At 39.9% G+C, this 25,417-nt stretch overlaps 1 long non-coding RNA gene across 1 annotated transcript in view; it reads left to right on the top strand.

Moving 5' to 3' along the window:
• Window positions 1-7,957: 7,957 nt before the first annotated feature.
• LOC134171711 (uncharacterized) overlaps window positions 7,958-25,417 on the top strand; it is a 42,353-nt gene continuing 24,893 nt past the window's right edge. The window contains exons 1-2 of the long non-coding RNA XR_009967709.1: window positions 7,958-8,333; window positions 14,949-15,100. This is a non-coding gene — a long non-coding RNA (uncharacterized LOC134171711). The remainder of the gene's footprint in view (window positions 8,334-14,948; window positions 15,101-25,417) is intronic.

Here is a 25,417-nt window from a genome sequence, read left to right as displayed (position 1 = left end):
GTACAGAGCAATTATGATCCATGTATACAGCTTGACACAGACTGGTGGAGTGGCGTATTAATAATGCCCCTAGTAGCAGCAGTAGTATTGTTCATTGTATTTTAAAGGCACACAACATTTAGAGATCAGAGCACAATCTATTGTGCTCACAAATGATAAAAACCACTAAGCAGCAAAAAAAGAAGCCTAGCTTTCTCTACATTTTCTTCTATCAGAGATCAAGTAGCTGGGCTTCTTTGGCCCTGCTCCTCATGTGTCCCCGCCACAGCTCACATAATACTTTCCTGACAAGCCTCATCCCTTATATCACTGATGGATTTATATTCTGCTGAGCTCAATTGAGTACTTAGATAGATAGTCAGAATCTGATCTCATTACAAGTGTCTCAGCATAACTAACTCCAGGGAAGTCAACGGAACCAAGTTACATTTACAGACTTGGAGCCAAATTTTTAATTCACGACCCAACATCTGTCATAACCTCCAATTTAAACCCTCTATGGACATGACCTACATTCCTAAAGCTTACAGATGGTATTTTAATATTTCTATAAAAAGCAAATTCTTGCATGCCAGAGAAGTGTACTCAGATCTTCTCATCTAAGATATCTGACACACACCCAAATTCCACAGGGAGTGTTTATAAGGGCAGCCAGTTGGAGCTAAGACAAAATGAAAGGGAAAAGAAGGCAGCTATGACAACTTGAAATGTCAACATGCAGGCTAGCACAAAGCTCAGTTCCAAAACTAATTGGAAAGGGGAACTCAGATCTTTTTTCCACATTTCCACCAATTCCTGTCTATTAAACCTTTCAGTGACCTCATCAAACTGTGCTTGTCATGAAAAGTCTGGCATCATCAATCCTTGCTCAGAACAGCTTTGGAATGATTTTTCATGCAGCTTTTCATGATGGAGTTTAAAATATGTGCTGCTTCACATTTAAACACAGACCGAGTTCTCCTGTTTGGACATACTTTTTCCAATTTGGCTTTTTCTCCCTGCATTTTACACTGCGAAGAGCATTGATTAATGTGAGTGTTTTAGCTGTAGTTGTTGTTTGTGTATAAACTTTTGTTAAAACAAGTACTGCAGAATAAATGACCTTTATACAGACACCTATTAAGGCACTAAAAGGCTTGGCTACATTCATCCCAGACGCTTATACATAACGTTTGGAACAATAAAGGGATCAGCAGCTGCAAGGGGTTTGAATTGAATTCTTTAACAATAGAAAAGTTTTTCAGGCCCAAATACCAGCAAAGAGAATTTTTTGCAGATAATCCAGGAGAAAGAAAATAATAAAAAAAATGCTAGCCAACTTTGCAGCAGTTAGCATAAGGGTGCCATCTGAAACATGTCAGCTTAAGAGTGCCCCATAGCACCATTCTTTTACACAACCATAGTATTCAGAACTGTTTCCCCAAATAATCCCAGATGGCATGCCACAAAATTTCAATTCATTTTAAAAGCTTTCTTTGCTGTTATTATGTGATTGAAAGTGCAAAAGCAAGTTGCCATTCTCATGGCACTATTTGCATTGGCTATTATCCCCTAAAATCCCCTTTAAACAGCTACATTGTCAGCCCATAGGACTCATTTAGAACTACAAAAAAGCCCAGATTAATTCGATCAAAGGGAGAGCCAAGTACAAAATGCACTTTTCAAACTGTATCAGAGTAGGTTCCTTTTACAGATCTCTGCATGGCTAGAGCAATGCAAAAAAAACCCTGCCTGAAATAAAGCCTGAGCACTAACAGAAATAACTGCATGTTTCACATGAAGCTTCTGGGCTCTTCCAGGGTAAATCTCTCACTACAAATGATTAGAATAAAATATATTTAAATATAAGTCTGTAAATTAAGTAACAAGCACCAGGTCTTGCCTGTTTGGCTTTCTGCCGCCACTTTCAGGAAGCACCAATGTACTGCATGGATAACTTAGCCAGCTAGAGACGTTTCTGAAGTGTGTGTGCAATGGAATTTTAATTAATTAACTGTGAGCAATAAAACCTCCAAAAGGTGCAGATAATGCACCCCAGAATTATTTTGTTGCTATTGCAAAAAATCATCATCATTGGTGAGGCAAAGGAAAAAGAAAAAGCTGCTGGCACCATTTCTGCAAAATACTCTGTTTTGTAACCTAAGGTGGACTCTTTTGAGTCAGGCATAACGCAGGTCCATAGATGTACAGCCAAAGTGTCTATAGTGGCTTTTCAGTCTCACCTGGGGTTCTAATGACAGGCAACAATGCTGATATTTTTGTTTCTCACAGGAGCTCCTTTGGTGTCTCTGCACTGTCTCACTCTCAGTCTCTACTGGAGCTTGCTTAGTGGTGCTGCCATCAGTTTTCTCACCCTCGGTCTGAAGCAGTTTCTTCAGCAGCTGCTTTTATGTACAGAGGTGAACATTTTACAGAGTAAAGAACTGCAGCACAAAGGTAGAGCAACTGAACATGTGCAGCAATATATGCCATTGCCTCTTAAAGGACACATCAGGCCAAGAGAGAAATGCTGAAAAGCTGAGCAGCTGCAACTAACATTAAAGTCATTTGCTGTAGGGTGAAACTGGATGAATGCTTTTGTTAGCCTCTTCCACTGGGGTTTAGATTTTTGAGCAGTACCATTTTAATATAGCAGTTCTGTTTGTTTATTTACTTCTTGTATTTTATGGAATAAGTGTCTGTGTGGTGTTAGTAATAAATTCTGTGTAGCAAGAAAGTGTTCCTGTGGAGACAGAAATAGCTCCCACAGTGAAAAAAGGCCTTGAAAATCTGTGCAATAAATGTATATTTGTAAAAACTATTAAAGCACTGGCATACAAACCTTTTTTTACTGCTTTTAATTATGAAAAATATTATTCTTATTTGTGATCTTGGGAACAAGGAAAGAGAAAAAGTTAATGTAAAATCAATTATGTATTTTAAGGGTGCCCATATTTTAAAAAAGCATGCAGTTACACTGTGAAAGAGTACATATTCAATTAGAGACACAGTTTGAGGATTTAAAATCCTGTTGGTTTTAAACATTTGTATGTTGTTCGACATATTCAATGGAAATAACTGCCAGATCTTGTTAAAGTTAATCATAATGATGTGCTCAGGTACAGAGAAGTGTTTCAAATAGGCTGTTTTATCCCCCCAAAATAAGATAACTTCAATCAGTATTTGTCCCAGACATCTCTTTAACACAAGGCATATGAATTACCACACTATTGCAACACTCCCAGCACCAAAAAGTTGTTTCAGCCTGCAGAAAAATATAACAATTTTATGGAATTAGCTGCTAATCCTGTAAATGTGTGTTAAAACTCATTAAAAACCATGAAGTCTTAGAAACTTTTTAGAATCAGGTGTGCATGGCTGGATCCAAAGACGCTTTTAGATATCCAACTATCTGTAAACGGGTGCAGAATCCCTTCCTGACACGAGTCAGCAATGAGTGTTCACAGTGCTGAGACCATCTGCATGGGCCCAGATCAAGTGTGTACTCAGAAGGTCTGGTGTGCTTGTTCATATACATTCAGTACCATTTGTTGGTACTGAATGCCAGGGTAATTTGGGAAAAAACACCCAGCTATTGCAAACATGTGAGGAAAGTCTGCTTCTCCAGGCTCTCCGATATCAAGCATTGGATTTCATTGTATATGATGGGATGCCAGATCTTCCCCCAGTCACAGTTTTGGCTGACAAATCTCAGGCATGTGGAAAGGATACCTCATGCCTTACCACAGTACCAGTATAGTTTCAGGTGTTCCCATTATTTACTGTTTTTATTACAGAGACAGCACCCCTGCATGAGCATCACCTGAACAGTGCAGCTCAGGTGCAAAGAGCAGATACCAAAATATTTACTATAGGCTTTTCAAAAAGCACATGCAGTTGATCTGCCTCTGCTTTGTCTTGAAATCTGTGATAAAACTTGCTCATAGGAACATCAGGGTTTTCTGGTGTGGGTTTTTCTTTTTTTTCTCCATTTGATGATAAAATGAAACCATCTCTAAACACTTTTGAAATATATTTATGCTTCAAAAGTAGACCTAAAACATCACCTCAAACAGTCTTTGGAAAGGGAGATGCAGCCTTGGTCCCTTGCAGGGCGTGGGCTCAGACCTGAAATGCCCCTTCAGCACCTGGGTTATGGTGTATATTTACACTCTGATTTTTCAGGCTGATTTAAAGCATAGTCTCACCTCAGGTACATTACAATAAACCAATGTATTGAAACAAAAGTAAAGCTGCTGTGAGAGGGTTCTCATTAAAGAAATTACTATTTCCTAACTAAAGTTTTACAGGGAAGGAGAACTTGTCTTACCACTGCTGCTATTTACTTCTTATTAAGTCAACTTCCTAGTAAAGCACTTATGGAGCAACAACAACCTACACTTCTCAAAGAGGCTGATACCACAAGAGGATGTGTTGTGGATCTCATGACCTGGTTGCATTTCTCACCTGGCTGGAAAGCCTCCATCATGCACATACTCCTTTACACAAAATGCCAGCCACCTCCTTGTACCTCTGGGCGCAGCTGAAATAAGAGGAAATTTGCCCCTTTCTCTCTGTGCTTCCTTCTCATTCTGGCCAAAAGACTGCTGTGAGCAAAGCTGGCTACTCTGTGGTGCTGTGAGGTGTCTGGAGCTGTGGCATCACAGAGCGATAGCCACCTTGTTGAGGCACATGGCTTCACCACAGAGCAGCAGCTATCTTACTGGGGGGGTGCACAGCTTCAGTATCCCTACACAGCCGACAGAACACAGGCTGTAAGGAGCTCTGCACGGCCCAAAGCACATAGGAGATGTGAGGATATGGAGGAGACGGTTGCCACTGTGAGGCTTAAAAGTTAGGGAGAGACTTTTTAAAGAGACCAGGGAAACTCCAGTTGACACTGCTAAGAAGCCTACCACCCAAAAGCAGGTGGCCAGCTGCTTGTTGAAGAAAGGACTGCAAGCATGTCATTTGGTCAATTAGCTCACCACAGCTGCCAGCACATTTAAAGTAGCTTTATTTAATCAGTAAAACATTGCAGGTGGTGTAAATAGCTGTTTCTTGGCAGAATTTAAACCCATCAGCAAAGGCAGATGAATAGTAAATGTGTAACGTGCTCCTCCTTACCCCTGGTAGGTGTCCAACAAAAGCAGTCTCCAGTCAGTAGCTGGAGAAAACAGCCACCAGCAAGTTATACATCTGAGGGATGTGAAATAGCAGCACTGACAATGGCTCAAGTTTCCTAGCAGTGTAATTTGCAGGGATTTCTGTTTCTGCAGATGAGAACTGCAGCTCTCACCTGGGGCAAAACATCCTATTTTTCTGAGGCTGCTTTTTTGCCTGAGATGGGGGCAAGGGAGAAAAATCCAATATAGCGGAAAGCAAAGGAGAGCGGGAGAAATCCGCTGAGGAGCACAAGTAGAGGCTAAGCTAGGGCAACGGCATGAAAAACATAAAAGATGAAAGAAAGCTTTTACTTATTACATAATCTTGATGACTGTGTTTGTGCATTTGATTATTATGGTATTAAGCTACATTTATTGTATTTACTAGATAATATTCAGACGTTTGCAAGTTTATTTTCATAAGAATAATTTCAGTCTATTTATGGTGTAAGGACAGAAGCACTCCTGCCTCTGTACTTAGATACTGAATTTAGGTAAATTTGTATAGCTAGGTAATGAATAGAAATTATATTAATAAATTAGGTATGCTTTACATTTTATTTGAGGGGGTATTTTTTTAAATCCAAATTTCTTATTTTGAAGTATACAATAAGTAAAGATTCTATAGATGGCTGTGTTATATTAAAGAAAAACTGTTGCTTTGGTTTTTTTTTTTTCCAGAAATTGGCAGAATCTGTAATGTGGTTCACGTTGGAAATATTCCTGTACAAATATAAATCTTTGTAGAACACATACCCATTTCCTTACCAGCAGCTGTAAAACCCAGCACTTACATAACTGATCTGTGGGGTTTCATTAATGACTTATTTTCTGTCTTCATCCTAAAGCCCTGGTAAGGGAGGGGTTCAAAGGAAAGGTAGAGAGGGGGTCAGGTGGGAACAAGTCAAGCCTGAAAAAAGAGTTTAGTGATGTGAAGAGAAAGAAAGTAAATGGGGGTAAACAAGCATTTTATGCTCATTAGCTTCAGAAGTAATTTCAATCAAAATCAAATAATGCAATAATAGAAAAGCTGAGAAACCTTATGACTTTAAAAAACCTTAAAAATTAAAAAGAAACTTCTCTGGGCAGCACAGTGGATAACAGTATTCAATTAGCAGAAGGTTAATGGGCTCCAGCTGGTGTGTCCTACCAGTCTGTGGGCAGATAATAAAGGAAAGGGGAAGAGGGGTTTGAAAGGGGGTGTTTCCTTTCTGGCTGTCCTGGTTGCTCTGTGGTTTTTACTTTGATTGTGTGGTTCCCTGACTGCCTTGTGGACAATAAAGCATTCTCTGAGGGAAAGTCTCTAAAAGAATTTGGGATGGAAGTTTACTTTCTTTCTCTGCAGTAACTCACACAGACTAAGGGCTTCTCAGTGCATTGAAATATCTCCTAATGGCTGCTGCTAGAATTAGATATTGGACTCCAGTAAATTAAAGGGCCTACTATGGAAGTTTATTTGTGTTTATAGCAGCAAAGGCCCTGGCAGCTATACAGGGTGTTGCTGCTCAGAATTTATTTCCATAGTGGTGGCTTCTTTTGACCATGTGCGAAAATTTAACTGACTACAGTTTAAGACTGAAAGTGTAAACCGTACCATTTGCAAGAGTTGTGTTTTGCAATACAGACCTACTATACAACACATGTGACTGAAGCAACTGTCGATGAAAACCGACGGGGCGAATAAACTTTGTGTTTGGCTGGGGCAGAAAGAGGTTAAAAATCTGACCTGGAAACAAATCTGGTGCTAGCTCTACTTCACAACCACAGTTTTAGTATGGGAAAATGTTTAATGCAATTTAAATGCTCCCTCCAGCAAGGCATCCATTTTAGTAAATCACAGACTTTCTGACCAAATAGCCCAAACTATTTCTCAGGTTTGCTTTGATTATAACATATTTTGGAGCTTAACTTTGTTGGGGCTATTCAGCCTGGAGGAGAGAAGGCTGTGTGGAGACCTCATATCAGCTTTCCGGTATCTGAAGGGGGCCTACAAGGATATTGGAGAGGGATTCTTCATCAAGGATTGTAGCAATAGGACAAGGGATAATGAGTTAAAACTTAAACAGGGGAAGTTTAAGGAAGAAGTTCTTTTACTGTAAGGGTGGTGAGGCACTGGAACAGGTTGCCCAAAGAAGTGCTAAATGCTCCATCCTTGGCAGTGTTCAAGGCCAGGTTGGACAGAGTTTTGGGTGATATGGTCTAGTTTGAGGTGTCCCTGCCCATGGCAGGAGGTTGGAACTACATGACCTTAAGGTCCTTTCCAACCCTAACTATTCTGTGATTATATAATTTATTCCAGAAGTATCCATGAAGTTAGAAAGGGGCCTGCAAATGAACTTTTGCCATAGAGGAGATGGAGATCTGTTTAGTGGAAAACAGTGCATCCATAAACATACAGACACCTGTTTGGTACTCTGTGCATGTGCAGACTGGGCTGGCAACACAACACAAAACCAGCCAGCTCTGGTACATTGTCCAAAGTACCAGAGCTGGCTGGTTGTGTATTCTGCTTTAAATCTTTCTTCACCTCTTTCATCAAAATCATGGGAGGGTGGGGGTGACATAGAAAGGTGATGGATCTTGTCAGCTGGCACAGTAAATGCAGGGATAGAGCAATTTCCTGTGAGATTTTGCTCACAGGAAGTGAGACCAGCACACCTGAAACACTTAGACCCTGAGCAGCTGTCATAATTTGAAGCCATGTCCATCTGCCTGGGATTGCATGAGTTACATCTCCTATTCACAACAACAGTCTGGGCACAGCATGTTCAGGGCCACCTTAAAACAATCCAGCCAGCGTTACAGCTATCAACCCACTGTGAAAAACAGAAGTGATCTTGTCACAGGGGGCACAACAGGCTGAGGGTATGTCAGTGCCCCAGGGTAAAGGGCAAGCCAAGCTCATTTTAAACTAGATAACTCACATTACCTTAGACGCCTTAGTTGCAATAGCATGTTTAGGCTTGGCTGATTTATCCCACTTGGAAGTAAGTGCTAAGACTGCAATGACTTCTTATTCTGGCAGGTTGGTCTCTGTATCCCAGCTATGACCTGTCCAACACTTAAATGAATATAAACCAGAAGAAGAGATAAGTTAGGCTAAGGGAAGAATATAAACCTTTGGCAACCTGAAAAGAGATCAGTCACAGGATGAGTGAAGATATTGCAAAGGTACTTTACTCATGCTAGGTATGGATTTGTTTAAATGAATTCAAACTGAGCCTAAGTGATTTCTGCTTCCAAGGGGGTCTGTAGCGTACGGGTTGATCAATGTATTAGTTAGTGGGCCACGCTAGCCGTGAGCTGAAGGAGTCGTGGAGCTCGTTGCATTCACGCTGCTTGTCCTGGCTGCAAGGAGTGTGAGCTGGTGTAGCTCTTGCAGGGGCGCTGAACAACACCACCATCAAGTGGTCTCTGCACCGCAATACAGCAGTGTGCCAAACCCTGCTGCCCTTTCAAAATGGGAATAATGCTGCCGAGTTTTCCAAAGATACAAAAATCAAATGTCTCTTCAGCTCCAGATGGGACTTCATTGTAAAAGAGTGTTTGTGTTTAATGTCTTGTCTTTTATGGCATACTCCTTAACCATTGCTCTTTCAACAGACATGCCAGTGAGCTTATTTCTCAGAATATTTGAAGAGTAAAACTACTTGTGATTAAACTAGCTTCACAGAAAACTTTCTATTGATTTGCACATATTCTAATCAGACAGGTGCTTTCTTAAATTATCGTTTTTTCTCATTTCCCCATTATTTATATCAAATTGCCACACTGAAAATTAAAGTTAAGAACGTGTAAATGAATGAAAGGGAGATAATGCAGTCTCAAGACATGGCAACCCGCATTTTCACTACTGACCCTTCTGTGATTTCCTGCAGAGAAATACGGCTACAAAATTTATCAAAGTTTTTCCTATAGAAGCCTATCCACTGGTGGCCCACACAGAATTATCCTCTTGTTTTTTGTATTTGAACAGGCTTTGAATACACTGTTGCTGCTGCTTAGTGCTGTGATTTTTTGGTAGCTCCATTTTCCTTTTTACCTCTTCCCCTGTGACAGTGCTTTTTTTCTCTTTGAAATGTATAGCACTGAGCAAGTAATTCAGAATATTTCAGATCCGTGCTAAATAAATTCCTGATAGCATGCATAGGAATACATATTAATATGACTCCCCTTTCCAAAACTTCCTAGCTTCTGTCTTTCCATAGGGTAGAATGCCATAAAAGGATCTATGCAGCAGTTTTGTTAGGCCAATTAAAAATCCATATATGCCAGTAGGAATCTAGGACTTGACATGGTTCTGCATAGCCTAGATGTTTTCTTGGAAGTTAGCTGGAATCTGTTACTTAACAGTTTTCAGCAGATGGGAAAGTTGCCACCATTTTCAGTGTAGATTGCCCACTCTTCCTGGTGTTTCACTAATTTGGCCTTAATGTCCTTGTTTGAATCTGTAACACATGCTGAAAACAGATATAGAGATTAAATGTATGTCTCTAAGCTTCTTGAGTTGCATTCTCCACCATTCCCTCTGAGGTTCCTTACTGTGGTGGGTTCACCAAAGCTGCTCTGTCACTTCTCTCAGCTGGACAGGGGAGAGAAAATAAAATGAAAGCCTTATGGATCAAGGTAAGGGCAGGGAGAGATCATTCACCCATTACTGTCATGGGTAAAACAGACTCGACTTGAGGAAAATCAATTTAATTATTAAAGATCAAATCAGAGTAGGATAATAAGAAATAAAACCAAATCTTTAAACACCTACCCCACCCTTCTCTTCTTCCTGGGCTTAACTTTACTTCTAATTTCTCTACCCCCTCCACTCCCGTGGGAAGGGGAAATGGGAGCTGCAGCCAGTTCATCACATGTTGTCTTTGCTGCTTCTTCTTTCTCAGGAGAGAACTCCTCACACTCTTCCTCTGCTCCAGTGTGGAGTCCCTCCCACAGGATTCAGTCCTCCACTGAACTCCAACATGAGTCCTTCCCATGAGCTACAGTTCTTCCCAAACTGCTCCAGTGTGGGATGTAGTCCCTCGGGTACAGATTGGTCCACTGTGAGTCCCCCACAGGGTCACAAGCCCTGCCATCAAACCTGCTCCAGCATGGGCTCACCTCTCTTCGTGGGCCCATAGCTACTGCCACGACCCTGCTCCAGCATGGGCTTCCCATAGGGTCACAGCCTTCTTCAGGCATCCCTCTGCTCTGGCATGGGGTCCTCCATGGGCTGCAGGTCTATTATCTGCTCCACCATAGACCTCCATGGTCTACAGGGGCACAAGCCTGCCTCACCATGATCTGCACCACAGGCTGCAGGGGAATCTCTGCTCTGGTACCTAAAGCACCTCCTCCCCTCCTTCTTCACTGGTATCTGCAGGGCTGGTGCTCTCACATATTCGCACTTCTCTCTCCAGATGCAGTGCTTTGCACAACAGTGTTTTCCCCTTTTTAAATAGGTTATCCCAGAGGTGCTACCACTATTGCTGGTGGGCTTGGCCTTGGACAGTGGTGGCTCCCTCTTGGAGCCAGTTGGCATTGGCTCTGTCAGACAGAAGGGAAGCTTCCAGCATCTTTTCACAGAAGCCACCTCTGTAGCACCCCCACTACCAAAACCTGCCATGCAAATCCAATACATTTATACATGGACAACTTCCATTTTGTGCAAATTTAAATTTCTGAATAGTAGATCAATTGGTCTAAAATTTCCTGGGAGTTCAGTATGTCCTCACCTAGACACCACAGAATTATACAAGGGAAAGGATTAGAAGGGATTCTTTTAGCCAGATGCTGAACTGAGGAGGGTCAAATATGTACCAGCTATTTAGATAGTTTATCTGAGTCACTCCAGTAGAGAATTCACAGCATTCTTAAGTTCCAGTGCTTTATCATTCCAATTAAACAGTTGCACCAACTTCAGCACAAGAAAAATGAATTTTTTACTGTTCCTGTCATCTTCTCTACTTAAAGCTGTTTTGCACAGTGGAAGATTATTATCATAAGTACTCTGTTAGATTTTTCTTTCTTAGAGTAAACTATACCAATTCCTTCAGGTTCAGTTTTTAAACATCTTTATATTGTTCTTCTTTGGACTCTCATGGCTTTGTTTTTCTCCAAGCAGGAACTTGTAACAAGGCATTATCAGTGTTTTTTTAACATATCACTGCTGGAGTTTCAACATGGAGTCTGTGTGAGACTGTGAGAACCATTCATATAATATTCTTGATGGAATTATTTTAATATTTGAACGATTTTTTTCTTTGGTTTACGTGAATTGAGAAAAATTTTTTTTCTCAGTTGTGCAAGAGTGGTGATATACTTAAGCATATAGCAGAAGCACATGACCTGCTTTGTGTTAGGCACTATATAAAGACACACCAAAAAGATGATTTCTGTCCCCAAAACTTACAATCTAAATGTAAAAAAGGTAGACACAGATCCCAGATGTAATAGTAACTGCCAGTGGCAGCTGAAGACTGCAGTAAACAAAAGACAGAAAAGAAGGGAATGAGGGTTATAATCTCTGCAAGTATGAACTTATTATGAGAAGTTCTGAATGTTTAATAATTCATTCAGAATTCAGTTCATAGAATCATAGAATTGTTTAGGTTGGAAGAGACCTTTAAGATCATTGAGTCCAACCATTAACCCCGCACTGCCAAGTTCACCTCTAAACCATGGTCCTAAGCATCACATCTACATGTCTTTGAAATACCTCCAGGATTGGTGATTCCACCACTTCCCTGGGCAGCCTGTTCCAATGCTTGAAAACCCTGGCAGTAAAGAAACATTTTCTAATACCCAATCCAAAGCTCTGCTTGTGCACCTTGAGGCCATTTCCTCTTGTCCTATCACTTGTTACTTGGGAGAAGATATCATTACTCACATCGCAACAATCTCCTATCAGGCAGTTGTAGAGAGCAATAACGTCCCCCTGAGCCTCCTTTTCTCCAGGCTAAACAACCCCAGGTCCCTCAGCTGCTCCTTGCACGACTAGTTCTTCACACCCTTCACCAGCGCCACTGCTCTTGTCTGGACACACTCCAGCACCTCAGTGTCCTTCTTACAGAGGAGGGTCCAAAAGTGAACACAGTATTCAAGGTGCAGCCTCACCAGCGCTGAGTACAGAGAGACAAACACACCCATATAATATACCATAATGAGACAACCCACCTGCTTCTCCTACCCACTCAGCCAAGGGTATTGCCTCATAATATGTGTAAAGTCTAATCACAATTTTGTGCCTGTCTTAAGCACAAAGATGAGTAAAACAGACAGGCAGGAATATAATGAGTTTCACGTGCTCATCCCATGCATCACTTAAGCAAAGAAGAAAGACTAAGAAATTATATCTGCTCCTCTCTTCTTCTATTACAAAGTCAGAAAGACCACAAAGTACAATCATTCTGTAAAAGCTGACATTATATTTGTTTGAAAAAATGGGGAGCTTGCCAGATGAAATCTTTTAATCTTTTTTATCTTAAAAGATGGCTTTTCCTTGTACACAAACATTTCCTGCTCTTAATACAGCTAAACTGCTCTTATCCATAACTAAACAAATATTCAATGTGATTCCTTTTGTATGAATATCAAATATTTGGATTTCTTTTTCTGTTTTTGAAGGGCTATGTTGGGGTTCAGGGTTTTTTTCTGCAAGAAACTATCTGTTCATTAAAATTGTTTCTTTAATGGCAGGAAGCTTTGATAAAACAGTGTAGCCACACAGATTATTCTATTCACATTTTCTAGCTGGCAGTTTTGGAAGATCTTAACTCATGTATATCAGGTGATATATTATCAGATCAGGCTTTGATAAGTAATAACTGTAAGGCTCTATCCTTACATACATCTATTAATTAACTGTCCGTTATCATGCTATCCTGAAGGAGTCCTTACAAGCACAAGATCAACCACTTCAGCTGGCCCCATATGAGCAGCAAGGTTCAGCTGATCACCAGTGATTCATTAAGCCACAGCATCTTATCCTCCACCAGTAGCCTGTGACTGCCCTTAAAGTAACCTGATGGGAGAGCAAGTGGCTGAAAACTTTCAGAGAATCTGGTCATGTCAGTCTCTAAATCACTAGCCAGCTTTGAAAATGTAGGGCCTGTGAAGTTGATCCCTAATTCTGTCACAGGAAGACAGTGACAGAATAAGAACAGAACAGACTCTTATGTAAAATGTGAGAATATAAAAATAAGGGGACATAAATATTCAGAGCTTACAAAGTAGTACCCTCTCATCATATTCCTGGAATTCAGGGACCTACAAAACTGTCTTCAAGTTGGAAAAGACAAAAAATAATTCTTAAGTCAGATATTTCCTGGGTTTTGCTGAAAAATTAAGTATTTCTTCTAAGCAGTGTATATGACAAGGCAAATAAACATCTTTCTTAATGTCTGGTGCAAGTTTCTGTTGGTTCAACAAGATGTTGTGGTAGTATTTGAACAGCCATCACAGACCACCTGGGTCACCTTTACTTATTTACATCCCTGTGAATAAAGTGCAGCTGTTTTAATTTGGCAGTAACTGAAACTCACTTTCAAGCATGCAAAATGCAAGATAAATAGAAGAAAGCAAAGCCGTGATTCTGATGTGTAATAACTGTAGTTTTAAGACTTATACTCAAGATGGCAGTATGGAAACAGAAAACAAAAGCTTCGGAAGGGACTTCCCAGAGCTAAGCAGGATCTTCCGATTCTTGCTTTTATTGCATTCTTAAGCAGACTGAACTGTTTAAACCACATCAAAATTAAAATTATGAACGGTCAGTAAAGAGAAACACCCAGAGAGCAAATATTGAAGAAGGGGCAAAAATCATTAAAACATAAATTATTAAAAATAGAGTAATTATTAAGTAATGAACCTTTTGACAGAATTTCATTAACAAAATGTAGAGTTTCCAAACACCAAAGCAGAAAAATATTAACATATAACTAGATCCTGGTGAACTACTAGCGAAATTTTAAGCTGCAATGAATTAAATGAGATGGGCTTCTCCTATCAAAATGACAGCTGTGATATTTAAAAAGAACATCTTAGATTTTATTCTGAGTGGCAACACTTCCCTGCATTTAAATCTATTCCATACCACAGATGTCTTCCTTCTATCCTTTTGCCTCTCTGTATTGTATCTCCTTCCTGCATACAAACATGTACACCTTCCTGTCAATGCAGATGCATTATCTGATTGGTTTATGTCCCTAATAAATATCTAATGTGTTTAACTACAAACCAGCATAACCTATCCTTTGCTTACAGAGCTGAAAATTATTTAATTTATGACTCATGGAGTATATAGAGTTTGATGCCAAGAAGTTTTGGTACCATTAAACTCAGATATGTTGAAATGTTTGTGTCAGGTATCATTATGAAGGTATTTTATTTTGTTTTGTCATACAGAAGTGATGACTACATAATAGGATCTAGGCTAAGGTAAAACAGAAACTTTACAGTAAATCACTGACCAACAGTAGGAAATATTAATAGTGTGAGACAACACAATTCATCTGGAGCCAAATAAATTCTTATGAACTTCCCAAAAGAAATTCCTGCAAAAACACAATCCACACAATTAGAAATTGGGATATGTTAAATTTTCATGGCATTGTAGCAATATTAGGCTAACAATGCTTACAGGCCCCTTTTGTATTTCTAAATCATCACCACAATAGCATTTTTTTTTGACTGCAAACTAAAACAGTGTGTGAGAGAGGGAGAAAGACGTCTGGTATTACAGGCTATGCTATGCTAAATCATCTTTTAGCCTTTCTGCACAATAAGAGTCTTTTCTGTTATGCTTATGACTTACAGAAGATTATGTGAGGCCAATGTTTTTGAGGAATGAAAAAATTGGCTGAAATTCTACGAGTTCCTGATACGTGACTGGAAGAAGCAGTTGAATCATTACCTTGTCTTTGAATGTAGCTGGAAAATAAGCTGGTGGAGTGAATCATCACCATCCTGTAAGTTCTCTCTCTTACCGTAAACAATATAGTGTCTGGAAAAGTACTGTAGAAGAAATGTTACAACTGTTTCGTAATTCTGGTTTGGGAAGAGATGTTACTAATGAATGGCAAGAGCATTAGTTCTGTTTGCACCTTTGTAACTGGAATAAGCTTTTATACAGAAATTCTCTCAAGAGCCATGATTTTCAAAAGATGTGTTTGTCTGTATGTTATTTGTCTGCATGTCATCTGTTAGGTGGTTAGTGCACATGAGTGTACCTTTCCTTCTAAGAAATAGATAGTTGCTAAGTTGGTCAAAGGGAGAGCTTTTAGAAAGGGAGTAGGTGGAGCAAAGTTCACTATATTCCTGAAGATAGTGTAATATTTATATATTTTATAGCAATTTCAAATTTAAAATTGTCCCAAATTTGACAATGTAAGATATATCAAGTAAGTAAAGAAGTCATAATTGGAAAATGCTTAGACTCTGGGTCAGAGTGGTTTTGGTTTCCTGAAATGGGAAAATTATCTGCAACCCCCCAAAAAAACATCTACCATTATTTAATAGAGGGGATATAGTATAGTAATCTCCACTCCCTATTAATAAAAGTTACAGAAAAGAGAGGGAAGTGTTTGTAGACTTACTTCAGTTTTAGTCCCCGTCTGCAGCAGCACTTCCAAAGAGTCACATGTAGCCATCTGGTTACCATCTGGGTCTTATCAAACAGTGTGGGACATTTCCAAGTAGTTATGCAGCCAAAAACTGAGCATCCACAGCTTGTGCGTAAGAGTACCTGAAAGAAATATGCATACTATATCATGGGGACCATGCATACTGAGCATACGATTCTCTCCAGCTCTTCATCTAATACTTTCTTTGAATATCTAAGGCCACATTCATTTTGATGACAGCCACTACTCTGACTTACTGCAGACTGAGTCTGGCCTTTGCTTTCTGAGCTCCAGCAGTGCTAGCTGAAATTCTGCCTTCTGGTATCAGTGAGAGAAAACTGTACTTCTGTGACACTTAATAATCACAGAGAACTTACACATCAGTTGAAGGCAGCTGTAGAGACTGGGCTTCATGGATCTTCTGCTGAGGGAACTTTGCAACTCTGATATGTTTTTAGTGTGCTTCACTGGAGCTGTAGGTTACCTGGGGGAATGGGGTACTTCTAAAATTAATTTCCTAGCCATATGCCAAATTTCAACATATAAATATAACAGGAGTGCAGTAAACCCAGCATGAACATTTGAGCTTAGAGCCAAATGAATGATTACATCCCTTTGCTGCTGCCACGCGTGGACAATGGGCCATCTCTTCAGATGAAAAGGAAAATAGAAATTTACAGCACCTTTTTGTAGCATGCCTTGATTGCAGTTGCTGGTCATTCTGCCCTTCCATTCTTAATCTCTTGTTGAAAGCACAATTAAAGGGCCCTGAATATAGCAATATAACACTAATCCTCTAATCCCCTAACTGGTTCTGCTGAGACTCTACCACGTGAAAATAAAACCCAAATTAAACTGAAACAATAGAAAACAAACAGACAAACCAAAAGATCAATTAATGAAATAGATCAGATGTCGTGGCTTTGGTAACTCCTGTCCTTTCTCCACTTATTTGGGAATTACTTGAAAGGCACTCCGGTGCTATTAAGCTACTATTTGAGAGAATATAATGGACTGCTTCTTCCAGTTTCATAAGCTGGTGTAGTTTCATTTAAGTTAATGATTCTGCACATTACATCCAGTTGAGGCTCTAGGTGAAGGCCTACTATGACTTCCAGAAGTTTTCCTGACAAAACAGAATGGTAGCATCCCTTCCTGAGATCAAGCTGAAAGTGCCTGTAGAAATGGCCCTGTTCATCAATTTGGTGAACAGGGCCAAAACAGTATGGTAGCATCCCTTCCTGAGACCAAGCTGAAAGTGCCTGTAGAAATGGCCCTGTTCATCAATTTGGTTTGGCTGTTCATCTTCCTTCATGACATTTGTTGCAGTCATATTACTCCCCTGAGGGATTTCACAATCCTATGTTTGTATTTGTCTTGAGCTCCAGAAACCATAACTCTTGGGGGGAAGGTGAGAGAAATATTTCTACCCTTACAAGCAAAACATCAACGAGTTGTCTGGGCTAGGCTTAGACAAACTGATACATATGAAAAAAACCAAGCTAGCAATATTATTTTTGGTCATTTTATGTTTAGCTGAAGATAAAAAGTTGAATGTATGACAGAATGTTTAAGGAGGGTTCTGAAACAGAGAATTTCTCTGTCTTCCTGATTATCAGTTTGGATTCAACACAAAAATTCCCTGTTTCAAGGAAGGATATCCATCCACATATGATATTTAAGGTCAAAACTAAAGATAATTAATGCCTTCCCATATAAGAAGAAAATAGGAGACAAGCTGATGGAACAGCCCTCAAAAAAGCAGAGAAGAGTTCTGCTCTGGAAAAAAAATCAAATCTGAAGTAAGTGTGTGGAGATTTGTTTCTTCCTCCCTTGATAAAGGAAACGCAGGTTGTGGGGACATTATAAATGAGGGGATTAGGGAATTGGGGCATAAAAGGAAATAGAATAATGGAACTAGTCCAAGTAATTGCTCTGCAAGAGAACAACCAATGCTCTTCTGGTATCCATCATGACCAAAAAATGATAAGGTAATGAGATCTCTGGAATTTGGCAATAGGGTAGGTGACACTGGCCAATAGGGTAGGTGACACTGGCACGCAAAGTAGTTTTGCCTTTACAAAAAAGTAATTGCATGTTTCCTTAAGACAAACAATAATCATTATAATCTAACCAAAGCTTCAGTTTCCAACTAAAAAGCCATCAAACTACCATGAAAAAAATTTTGTGGAAACTGGGTTTTTACATTTACTAGCTTAAAGGAAAGAAAAAAATCTTTATACAAACAAGCCTTGTGCCAAAAAAGCATAGTCAAACACATTCAAGTTGTCTCATTGATTTATGAAAGATTGTTCAATTTCAGTAAATCCCTCTTCACAGTTTTAGAAATGTTATGTTTGAGTCAGTAGAACATTCTAGAGTATTTTGCTTTTTTTATTCACTCACTGGCCTTTGTCCGTTTCAGGTAACATGTTTAAAGCTCTCAGTTCTGGTTTTTTGGAATGTTCCCAGCTTCTCAGATCACAACTTTTTCTTTCATGAGTAGGATTGAGGCATTGCAGCTAATGGTGTTAAAAGAGCTTCCTGCTTTTGACTGATCACAGCTGAAAAAGAGCTAACTGCGAAGACTCACTGAGCTGACAGCATCGACCCAGACAAAAGCTCATAAATATATACAGTCAAAACTATGGAGGCTAACCCAGGAGAATTTTCTGTATTTCTTTAAATCTGGGAACTTGTAAAGAAAGACAGAAATGGTGGCTAAGCCTTCAGTGAGTAAAGTCTTAAGATTTGCCGAGACAATCAGGATTACTGGATGCAGAATTTTCAGGGTCTTCCTCGTCCTTGAGTGGAAACCTCACAGAATCAATGAATGAAGTATCAATAGAAAATACTCATGAAAGAAGACCTGAGTGGCACAAACATAGGCAGTGATCAACACAGAATGTGTGAGCTTGAGTATTTGTGGGGAAAATGCCAGAAGCATGAACAACTTTAGATTTTCAAACACACAGAACCTGAAGAACAGACATAAATGTAGGGGGTAATGTAAAGACCATGGGGACAGAGGGACATGAGGCCAGGGCAAGAGAGACTGGGACACTGACTTGCCACATTAGAAAATTAATAGAAAAAACAAGATGGCAGTAAAGAAATTAGAAACTGTTTTCACTAAAGGATCATAAAAAGGGCCAGGACTGAGAGGCCAAGGGAAATATGAATGATTTTCAAGATGTTGAGAAGAAGAAGGAAACATGACTCTCAGGCAGAAGGGGGTGGACTAAAGATTCTTAAAAGCATAGTGATGAGGCAGATTTTTATTACCCAAAATATGTCTTTGAGCAGATCCAGTAGAAAATGTGTTGCTTGTCAGGATGCATTTAGTAAGAATATGAATTAGATGAGACTGTGAGGTTAAACAGTCTTCTGATAAGAGCCAGAAGAATGAACTCATTATCTTTCACGTTGGGACAAGTGATACAGGTGTCCCATTAGGTGGGTCTCCTGACTGAAGAATATATTCAGTTGCTTAAAAGCTTATAGTAATCACTGAAGTTTTTCAAGTCCTTACGGAAAAAGAAAAAAAAAAAAAGCATGGCAAGATCAGGAAGTAAAAGATAGCAAGTCCTATGGAAAAGCTTAGCAGGAAGAAGAGTCCACAAGGAATGCATGAGTGTAGTGACAGAAGGAAGGGAATGAGGGTAAAATGTCTGCAAACACAGGAAATGTAGAGAGAAAATGAAAATGAAGCTGAATAAGACCTGGCAGAGAATAAGAAGGTACAGAAAGCAGTCTTTTTTGAGCCATATACATGAAAATTGGAGGGAGGGGAGAAGGAGAAAAAGAGACATACCATTAAGCAATAACAATCTCAGTTTCTCTGAAAACTGCATGAAGTAACCTCTCCAATTTTCACTAATCACAGTAGCTCAGAAAGCAAAGTGAAAGGCATAATGGCTAACAGGAGTTCAAGAAAAGAAAAGCATAGGGGCCTTTTTCTGAGAACTTAAGTGATGCAAAATTGGAAAGTACTTGCCATAGAGAGAAGCATCATGCTATGATGCAGTGTCAGATGACCCTGAAGACAGTCATAACAGTAATAATATAGCAGTTAATGTTTCAAAATGCTGCAGATACAGAGCGATAACAAAAGATCTCTACTATAAATGCAAACAAGTAGCTGGTCAGCTAAGGGCTCTGAATTGTTAACACAGAGAGGGCTAAGAACCTAAGACAGAATAGGAAGTATTTCCAAGGACATCATATAAACTTCATGACTTTGAGTGCTCTGTATAGTACTGATCAACTGTGTTTCAGAACAATAAGCTCACAGTGTAAGAGAAATTCTACCAAGTTGCTGCAGAGCTTAGAAATAGAGCTATGCGAAGGGACTTGTATTAGGCAGTATATATATGTGCACATGTGCGTTGGTCAGCCAACTTTAAGAAGACTAGCGAGGAACAAAATAAATCATACCTGGTTTTACATAACGTTTGAATTGAACTGCGTTATGTAGCTATCCAAAAGTACTAGAGTGAAAGTAACCTCTCAAATTACTTTCTGCTTTTTGCTTCTAACAAAATTTGAGTTAGTTTTAAGTGGATTATAATGGCATTTACAGAACTGGCACTGCATCTTTACAGTTCTTTTAAGTTAGTGAATTTTCAAACTGTGGAAGTATTCTGATGCTTTTGATTTGTACTCCGTAATGGAGGCAAAGCAACAGTGCAGGTAAAAACCAAATAAACTGAACTTTAAAGTAAGTTTATTATACAACCACAGTAAACTAAGCTCATTCAACACAAATACTTACTTGCTTTGTCATTCGTCACTGAAATGTGGTTTTCTTTCTGCTGAGTCCATTTAGTTGTTCTACACTGGACCTTCAAGATTCATTTAAATTCACATATCTTATCTACCAACCTCCCTCCAAGAATTTTGAGCTCTCTTGATATCTTTAGACAGCTTTTTATCTGATATTAAGAGCATGAAAATATGGGGAAGTGGGCTCTATTGATGATAGATCTAAGGCTGAAAGTCCTCATGCAAGGAATGCTAAGAAACAACTCAATATTCATGCCAGATGAACATGTAAAACAGATTCCTTTTGCTTAGCTTTATGACCACAAATAGGGGAAAAACCTGTGCAAGCTTAAAAATCAGAGCAGCTGTTGTGTTAATATTTTTAAGGCATGTGGATACAGCTGTGAAAATGTGAAATCATTACAATTTTAAATTACATCTTAGTGCTGTAAGAACCTCAGCCTGTTTAGTACTATAAAAGCCTCGATCTGCTTTTGCATAGGTCCCAGTCTTCAAATCCCCACATATTGTCATCAGTCAAAACATTTCACTTATTAAAGGTTTCAATAATTGTCTTATTTTTAATAATATATTAAATTCTGATGAGGTTGATAGGCTTCAATACACATTTAAAAGTTTCCATTCAGACAGAAAAAGATGTTCAATTTCTCAAAGCTAAGATGTTCCTTGGCTGTACTGTTTTCCTCTACTTACTGCCCTCTTCTTCACTAAAACCACCACTCCGACACTGTTATGTTTTTGTTGCTATGCTCTTTCTTGCTGTTTGTACTGCAAAGATGACATCTCTCCAAGCTATGGATCAGAATGGTACTTTGGAGGAGAGCTCAGAGCTATAACCTTTGGATTTTTTTGGAGTGCTTGCTGTAGAACTTTTCTGTTTCTCACCTTTCCAGTCTGACCTTCATTTTGAATTTGGAGATGTGTAATGATGAACCCCTGCACAGGATGAAAGAAAGGCTGCTTACTGTTGTTAGCATTTGCTTGACTGGTGACAGATGTTCATGACAGTGATAATTTTTTTTTAAGTCTTTGCTGCTCTGATGTACAAGGGAAGGAGATTATTAATATTCTGATCAGATACCATTCTTTCCATGAATCCATTTTTCTCACTGTTAATAGCAATCAGTCTTCACACATTTTCACAACATGTTATCAATTTAACAGTAGCTTCCATTCAAATAATTTCAAAATCAAGAATAATCCAAGGGAGCATTACTAGAGTCAACATCTGATCTCTTTTAATTCTTTCTCTATGGTCTGTGTCAGTTCAAGTGTTATAGTCTATTCAGCAACAAAAACCAGAAAGCAACTTGTGATTTTTCACTCTCAAGGACACAGCAGTTCCACTGAGAAGGATCTTTCCTCTCTCACCCCTGTAGAAATCTCTGCACCTGTGCTTGAAGTCTTTGAGGTCTCAGCTAATGAAGTAGGAGCTATTTATAACTCTCCAAATCTCCAACAGTTTTTGATGAAAAACAGTCAGTCCTGAAAGCATCTGTGCCACACAAATAGTTCCTCACGCTGGAACTTTAGACTGGCTCAGCTCAGAGAAGACAATCTGTGCTTTCTGCCTTCTCCTTCTTTATGTCAGATGTTGTCCACCAAGAGACAGTTTCATGTTTATACTTAAAAAAGGAAGGAATCTGAGCCATCATGTCAACTGAAAACTCAGAATCTCATCGTTACTCCTGATCGAGTTTCTGTGGCCTAACATCTTCTGCTTAGCTGGCACGCAGAGACTGTCAGCCTACACCGAGGAAGCTTTAGGTGAAGTCATGCAGATTTAGTTCCATTCACACAGTTACAGCAGCTCAGTTCGCCACAGTAAGCTGTTGAAACACAGTAATTTGACTGGAAGCTGAGTCCTAAACTTTCATACTTCAGTCAGTTTTCCTCCTATTTGGGGGATTGTAACAAGCAACAAATTTTTAGAAGATACAGGCTGAATACTGCAAGTACAAATGTGTAATGCCTTGGCCTGCATTCTCTGTCAAAGAGTAGATCATCATGGTTGTAAATTTTCCTATGTGGGCATACTCATCTCTTTCCTTTTTCAGTCATCAATAATTTCAGTCACATAAATTGTCTTAAAGACTCTACAATCAAAAGCAGTATCTTCCAGCTGCAGGCCCGGTCTTATTCCACTTGTTTGTCAATGACCTGCACAAAGGGCTAGAGTGTACCCTCAACAAGTTTGCTGATGATATGAAGTTGAAGGGCTGTGCTGCCATTCACTGAGACATTGGTAGGCTGGAGAATTGGGTGGAGAGAAACCTAATGAGGTTCAAAAAGGGCAAGTGTAGGGTACTGCACCTGGGAAGGAATAACCCAAAGCACCAGTACAGGCTGGGGGCTGACCAACTAGAGAGCAGTTCAGCTGAGAAGGACCTGGGAATATTGGTAGATGACAAGTTGACTATGACCCAGCAGTGTGTCCTTGTGGCCAGGAGGGACAATAGTATCCTGGGGTGCACTGGGAGGAGTGTGGCCAGCAGGTCAAGGGAGGTGATCCTGCCCCTCTACTCGACCCTGGTGAGGCCACATCTGGAGTGCTGTGTCCAGTTCTGGGCTCCTCAGTACAAGAAAGACAAGGAGCTACTGGAGAGTGTACCATGGAGGGCAACAAAGATGATAAGGGGTCTGGAGCACCACTCCTATAAGGAGAGATTGCAGGAGCTGGACCTGTTTAGTCTGGCGAAGACTGAAAGGGGATCTCATTAATGCATATAAATATCTGAAAAGTGGGTACCAGGAGGATGGTGCCAGACTCTTTACAGTGGTGCCCAGTGACAGGATGAGGAGCAGTGGCCATAAACTAAAACACAAGAAGTTTCACCTCAACATGAGGAAGAACTTCTTTATGTTGAGGGTGGCAGAGCACTGGAACAGGCTGCCCAGGGAGATTGTGGAGTGTCCATCTCTGAAGACATTCAAAACCTGCCAGGACACGTTCCCATGTAACCTGTTTTAGGTGGTTCTGCCTTGGCAGGGGGCTTGGACTAGTTGATCTCTGGAAGTTCCTTCCAACTCTAATGGTTCTGCGATTCTATGACTGATAGTGGGGAATAATTTAGATTGTTGCTATCAAAATTCCCTGAGGAGGCCAGATCCAGGCACACTAGACCTTACCAATTTTCCTGTGGACATACTTGCTCTGCATGAGGGAGGGGAGAGAGAGGTGAAACAATGAGAAAGAGCTAGCTTCCAGAACTGAGATTCCCTCCTGGGTAGTTATCCAACAGCTAGCAGGACTCTAGTGTGTCTCTTAAAGCAATGTTACTGGGAACTCTTATCTTGTTTTGTAAAATGGAGAGTTGGAGCTCCCATTCTCTCCAAAACAGGAAAAGAATATTGGATCATGTCCCAAGCCTCCATTTGGAGCATTACTAAGGAATTTTCCTCACGTTAGCTGAAAACCAAAAAAATAAAAGGATCTTTTCAATTTCTTTGGCTGTATGCACAGTTCTATAGAAACATGCTATAGTCTCATTCTTTTCTCCAAATAATATACTCCATGTATTCACCTCAGCAGCTCTGCTCATAGCACACTGTGGCACCACCCTGTTACAGCACTGTGGAAGGACTGAAAGAGTCTATTCTAAAGGGCATAAACTTCAAGACTCAGCCCTACTGTCACTGATTCTTTGATTTCAAGTGAGGGAGAAAGGACTACTGTGTGGGCATGAAAATGGACAGCCAGAAACAGCCACCTGCTAGCAAAAAGGAGAGAGAATATACTCATCACACATGATGTAGTAGCAGCTATGTTACTATGTATATGCCTCACATACAGTGCCAATGGGTAGTCTATGACCCTTGAAATAAATCCGTCCCATATTCCCTGATTGAAGAGAGGACAGAAGGCTGAGAAGTAAGAAGCTTATTTTAGCTGACTGGGTTACTGGAACACAGACATAATTGACAGTTTTGCTGATACAGCAAACTTAAACTTATTTGACTTATGCAACCAGAAAAACAACAGTGAGCAATGAAAAATGAGAGGTAGCCAGGCAGACTATCTCAAGAGAAGCCTAAATGACTCATGCCAATTCATATGATGGTTCCAATGTTTTGCATTAAATAAATACTTTGTTCTGTAGCTCTATTACCAGTTAAGCCTGTAAAACCTTTCTGTCACAGAAGCAGGGTCTGGGATCATCCCAGATCATGCAGCCTAGAAAGTGTTAATAGGAGGTATCCTGATAGCTCTGCACAGAACTAAACCTGCTCAGGCTATTCACTTGGTACTTGTGTATTCCACTCTCCAGTGCTACTGATTTAGGGAATGCTTCTTAGCTCAGAGCACCACATCAGATTTGCTCTAAGTACTGTCATGGTACTCAGTTCACTCTCAAAAGCGCTCTCAAAATCTGAGGCTATAAGGTTTTGCAAAATCAAGTTTGATCCAGTAGTGTCAGCTCTGAATGGGAGTTAAGAAGCTAAATTTGTCCCAAGCCACTCCAATGGGAATTGGTATTCCACAGAATGTAGCAGGAATAACAGACACCCGCACCATATCTGCACGTAGCTAGGTCAGGTTTACACGAGTTATTAGTGTGGGGTTTGTACCACATGAAAGCTGATGGAATGCATCAACTGCACCTAAGTTAATCCAAGCCAAAAAAAAAAACCAGCTGTGCAGACAGCTAGCTCCATTGTCTTGCATCCGCAACATAGTTAATCTTCAACCTGAATAAACAGCCCTTGGATAACTGAGAGTGAAGTACACAATATACCAGCATTCTCTCAGCACATTCAAGCACTGACACATCATTTATTTCCCATAGACTGTGCGTACAAAGCTGACAACAGAATGTGTGACTTTCATAGAGAAACTGAGGAAGTTTTTCCATTTTTATGATAAAATCTTCATACCAT

Source organism: Pezoporus occidentalis, unplaced genomic scaffold (genome assembly GCF_034315485.1).
Source record: "Pezoporus occidentalis ecotype Australia unplaced genomic scaffold, CSIRO_AGI_Poc_V1 ctg42, whole genome shotgun sequence".
Taxonomy (NCBI): Eukaryota; Metazoa; Chordata; class Aves; order Psittaciformes; family Psittacidae; genus Pezoporus; species Pezoporus occidentalis.
This window is presented reverse-complemented; position numbering and strand designations above follow the sequence as displayed.